This window comes from Carassius carassius, chromosome 1, assembly GCF_963082965.1.
Source record: "Carassius carassius chromosome 1, fCarCar2.1, whole genome shotgun sequence".
Classification (NCBI taxonomy): domain Eukaryota; kingdom Metazoa; phylum Chordata; class Actinopteri; order Cypriniformes; family Cyprinidae; genus Carassius; species Carassius carassius.
Window position 1 is genome coordinate 15,465,604 of NC_081755.1, and position 5,518 is coordinate 15,471,121.

A 5,518-nucleotide genomic window follows, 5' to 3' on the forward strand; every position below is an offset into this window, starting at 1 on the left:
ATATGTTCACATCTGTCACGTTTGTGACAGTTTGCAAGTGAAAGTCAATGTCTTGTAAATAAGCGTGACCATCATGTCCTCCTGCAGGATCTGGATTGAATGTAGGGATGCTTCTGGCTAGCTTGTCAAGTTCTCGGTGAGCCGTGCAGGGTTTAGTGGCATGCGTTCTCTGGAAGGGTTCTCCCCCCTCCGTTGTTGACAGGTGTTCTTGTAAGCTGGCTCGTGATTTCTTGAGCCGTGAGCTTACACCCCATTTTTCAGCTCTGGGTTCTTGGCTGAGAGGGTTGGAGTGGCGGGCCGTGAGAAACTCTGTGGTGTGTGTTTCTCCAATCCAGCCACTCTGTAATCTTTCAGAATGTTTCAGTTCTGTGTGAACAGTGTCAAGTTCATCTTGGAGCTCGTCTCTCTGCAGAGTAAGCTCGTTGATTTTCGCTCGGGCCGCTTACAAGTGTGTTTTGCAGGCCCAGATTTTAGAGTCTCTTTCTTTCAGTTCAGTCTCTGCTCTTTTTAGGAGAGCGTCACCTTGCTGGAGTTTTTTGTTGAGTTCTTTTCTGGCTTCTCTCTCCAGCTGTTGTCTTTTGATCTGTGTCGAGGCGAAGATCTTGCAGGGCATTGTGAAGTCTTTCTACTTCTTTCTGTAGCTCTGGATCTGTGTTGTCCTCTTTCTCGCGCTGGTTCTGGGTCTCGAGGAGGAGCTGATCAAGGCGACTCTGGGTTGGGGCCTGGTCCTTCCAGGCCTCCTCCGCTTGAAGCTTAAGCGTTGCTGCTTGCTGTTCAAGGTCGATGTTGCTCAGTTCACTGAGCTGTGCCTGGGCGATGAGAATGTGAACTAGGCTTCAGAGGATCCTGGCGAGTTCTTTGTAGTAGTCGCTTTGGGTTGGATCGTGTGCCAACAGTTAATCTAGCTCGGTGTCTAGTTGCTCTGGGTGCTGCAGGTTACTGGCATCCTTGGGCAGGAAGGGGGTCATCACTGCTTTCAACCATGTCGAGAGGTGGCCCCCATGGACTGCTGGACTGGATGACTGGAACATCCTGACTCACTGTCGGTGAGAGAAGCACAGCACACACACAAAAAGACCAATGCAAGTTCGTTCTAAGGTTAACAAGCTATATTCATATGGGCTGTGCCGTTTATGAGAATTTTGGGGCTAACTGATGCAAACAGTCAGACAGTTCAGTAGCCAATTAACTTGGGTCATCAAAGGACCTGAAATGGAGATTTGACAGACAGTAGTCTAGCGGGTCGCGTGATGACACCGGCTGCTGGTTGTCGCTCTACTATTTAGCTTCTTTGGTGGCTCTCACAGGTTACTGTCTCTGGGTGCATTGAAGTCATTCAGGTGGAAACCAGTGGCTTGGTCAACCTCTCCGGCGCTCCCCAAACACTCAATCGCAGTGTCCCCGGCCCTCCGTTACTCTGACGTTGCACCCTCTCAAACAGCTTGTGCCTTTAAAACAACCTTTGGAGTGCCAAATTGCTGATGTCTCCACTGCGTGCCGCAACGGACAGAGACAAGAGGAACCGAGTTTCACTGACAGCCAGTGTCGGTAACGCTGGTCGGCCCCCTTGCTCACTGGAAACCTGAGATGACTGTCCAATCACCAAGGGAGTTCTACAATCAAATACACAAAGGATGAACAAAGGAAACTTAAAGTTAATTAAGGTTTGGTTTGTTTAACATCAATTGAGTAAATATATATGTAGAAAGGAAAGGTAACAGCTTTATCTAATAATGATAAAACAACAAACAAAACATTATGATAATAATGGTAATTATCAAAATAACCTAAGCCAAAAGAGAGAAGAAAAATAATAAAAATTAAAATAACAAAAGACAGGAATGAAACACGGGAGAAGAAGTAGCTGGTTTTCACCACAAGGGGGGCGTACTCCCTCTCTGTGCTTAACCTGGTGAGCAGAAAACTTAATTCAAATCATGTTTGAACCAAATTCAAAGTAAATGTAAACAGTCAAAGTAAGGGAAAAAATTTTTTTACCTAAACTATTATTTGCACGAGCAAAGCTGTAAATGCAAATAATTGTTGAGAATTTAGACAGCTAATTCAATAAATCACAGGGAAATAGATTAGCAATTAGTGCGCATTATCTGAAACGGCCACGAGATGGCGGACTTGCACTCATGCAAGCTGGAATCAGAAGGCAGGGCATAACTTGAAACTTCTAAACAAAAGACCCCCTCTGGTGTTTAGTAAGCGGAATTACAGCCAATTTCAATATGACTTAGAATCTGATCGTTTGTCAGGCTGATTTTCTGCATCAAAATCACAACTAACAAACAGACAAAAGTCTTATGACTTATAACATGTGTTAGGATTCTTTTCACTGCACTAACACATGTGAACAACAGGAATTTTCCATCTGTTGACTCCTATAAACATCAAAATAGCACTTATGATTTAAATGTTTTAGGTTTACAATCGGGTAGCTAAGCCAATTTTAGACCAGGAGTTTTTATCGTTTATTTTTGAATATCACTGTGGTTCACCACGAATTCAATAATGATAATTAATAAGCAAGGCCTTTTTAACTGAATCAGAGGAACATCGCTCATGTTCAGATTTACATGTTGCAACTCATAAAAGATTTCTTCATCTTTTAATTATTCATATTAAAATGTTCTCACTGCAGAGAGATGTTGGTCTTTCTTAACAGTAGACGTTTAAAATTATACTGCAGTTTACTTTCATTAAAATAACAGTGACTATACTGTTAAGTTTCTATAAATACCTAACGTGCTGACTTATCAGCTTTTTGCCTCAGTCAGTTAGGAGTGAGTTCGCGTCTTGCGACTTATCTCAAAAGTACATAATTCCATAGTGCGCGTGCAGAAATTATTAATAACCATATACACAGATTGAACTGGATTGCTCACAAAATGAAGTTTGAAATGCCCGCATTCTCCACCATAATATATGTAGCCGCACTGGGTTGTACATAATAATTAACTCAAATGATATATAGGGAAGAAGGACGAGCAGAAGAGGGGAAGCGAAGAGAGCACTAAGAGAGGGAGGAACTTCCTGGGTCAGCTCTTATGGCTCGAAATGGTTCCCACCTCTGTTCGCGTGAACAACCAATGAACGTCCGCAATCTGAAGCGGGAAAAAGTTCCTTTGTCTCTGGGGAAACACCCACTCTAATAAGTTCTGGCTTATCAGATTTCAGCAGTGATATTCTAGCAAGTTTGTAATTCCAGATTAATACATTTTTCATTAATTTCCTTTATATAAGTGAGTCCGTCAAAGCATGACGATTAAAAAGATACCAAAAATAACATATATAACTGATAGAAACACAAAGTTACATTCAAATGCAGAATTACACACATTTAAAGTTTGATTAACACACAATAAAATTGTAGATACTCCAATTTTTGATTATGGAAAACATCTAATGCACCAAAAAGCAATACTCAATACATTTAGAATACATTGAGAAAATAAAAGGGTACTATTCTCTTTTCTAAGAGCTATCTTTCCTGTCCTGTTTCCCCAGTGGGATCATAAAGTTTTATGATCTGGTCAGGGGGGCAGCGTTACAACTCATGATTCTATGTGAGAACATTCATTCCAAAAACATTTCCAATTTACAAGTCAGCAACTTATAATCCTCGCATAACAGGATTAACCATTTTTATGCAATACAAAAACCTATTCAAAATACATCTTATTAATAAAATGACGAAAGTAAAGAACGTTAAGAAAGGTTTGTTTGTGTGTGTGTGTGTGTGTGTGTGTGTGTTGTGGAATGTGTTTCGTTTCTCCTTTGAGGCTCGCACGGGTATCGTAAATAATTTAAATCCAGCCAGGCTGGCGCCAGGCCAGGCATTTAGTTTAGAAGAGGTTTCATTTTATATGCCTGAATTCAAAATCTATAAGCTTTGGGTTTGCATTGTTTTAGATTCAACGAACCGTGATTCATTAGTTCAGAACCCATGAATCGATGACCTGCATATCCGCTACAGTTGGATGACCTTTCAAAATTAAATATTTAGAATTTGCCGGAGTCGATTAAAGAAGCAGATCAAATTAGTAAGAAAATGACAACTAGTGAAGGTGTAGAGGCTGAGGAGGTTACGCTTGTAGAGGTGGACGCGGAGGCCGAGGCTAAAACAGGCTTCCCCCATTTGAGCCTTTTTCTCCACTCACGCTTGGAGAGAGTGCAAACTTGAAAATTCGTATAGCTCAAAGCGCAAGTTCGATGAGCTGAATTTGATCTGCGACTTGAAATCCGGCAGCTTGAGATTCAGGCTGAAAAGGAAGTGAATCTGCGCTGGTTGGAGTTAGAGGAAGGAAAGCCGTCTTCCAGGTCCACTGGCCTGTTTACTTCTGATTCATCTAGCAAAGATCCACCAGAGCGTGGTTTGCTTGCCTCTGGTTTTGATGTAAGTAAAAACATTACATTGGTGCCACTATTTAGGGAGATGGAAGTGGACAGTTATTTTGGTGCATTTGAGAGAATTGCTGTCTCGTTAAATTGGCCAAAGGAAGTGTGGACATTGCTGTTTCAGTGTAGGCTTGTGGGAAAAGCTATGGAAGTTTTTTCTACTTTGTCTATTGAAGATAGTATGAAGTATGAGACTGTGAAAGCATCTTTCATGCATATGAACTAGTGCCGGAAGCTTACAGACAGAGGTTTCGGAATCATAGGAAGGGTGGTAATCAAACTTTTGTTGAGCTTGCAATGAAAAAAGGAGCATTGTTTGATAAGTGGTACACTTCAAGTAACGTTAAAGATTTGTCTTACTTGCGTGAACTAATGCTCCTTGAAGATTTTAAAAAGTGCTTGCCTGAACGCATTGTTTTGTATTTGAATGAACAGAAGGTGACAGAAAGGTCTGCTGCTGCCATACTTGCAGATGAGTTTGCGTTAACTCATAAAAATGTGTTTAACACTATGCATGGTGACCGAAATGTTTCTGCAGGACCTTTGTCACGTATTGTTGCACATAAAACAAAGGTAGAAGTATCCAAAGAAAACCCATTTTCAGAGAAGTCCTGTTTGGGTTCTAGTATCCTGGTGCAAGGTATTATTATGGAAGTATTGAAAGTGCCCCTGCATCGTTTGTATTTACAGAGAGAGTTGGTTGCAGGTTTTGTGGGTGTGCGCCCTGCATTGCCACTGCCTGGTGTTTAGTTCATTTTGGGCAATGATTTGGCCGGGGGTAGAATGCTGCCAGTATTGGAAGTGCTGGATACACCTGTTATAAATTTGGCTACAGAAGATTTAACTCAGGGGTATCCAGATGTTTTTCCAGCTTGTGTGGTCACTTGTGCCTAGATAAAGAAGATGGGGACAGAGTTTACGCTGGATGACACATTCATGTGCACAGATAATGATGCTGTAGGAGAACATGTTCCTCACGATGGTCTGCTGACATCTCCGTTACCAGTAGGGCATGAAAAGTTAAGTAAAGCCCAACTTGATGATTAAACTTTAGTAAAATGCTTTGATGCAATGTCAAATTCGAAAGGGGGTGCATCTTATTTTATGGAAG

The 5,518-nt window shown here is 41.4% G+C and overlaps 1 long non-coding RNA gene across 1 annotated transcript; it reads right to left on the reverse strand.

Moving 5' to 3' along the window:
• Window positions 1-484: 484 nt before the first annotated feature.
• LOC132154222 (uncharacterized) lies at window positions 485-1,929 on the reverse strand. The gene is made up of 2 exons (XR_009437125.1): window positions 1,208-1,929; window positions 485-1,040 (listed from the first exon to the last, which is right to left on the reverse strand). It is a non-coding gene; the product is annotated as an uncharacterized LOC132154222 (long non-coding RNA).
• Window positions 1,930-5,518: the final 3,589 nt, after the last annotated feature.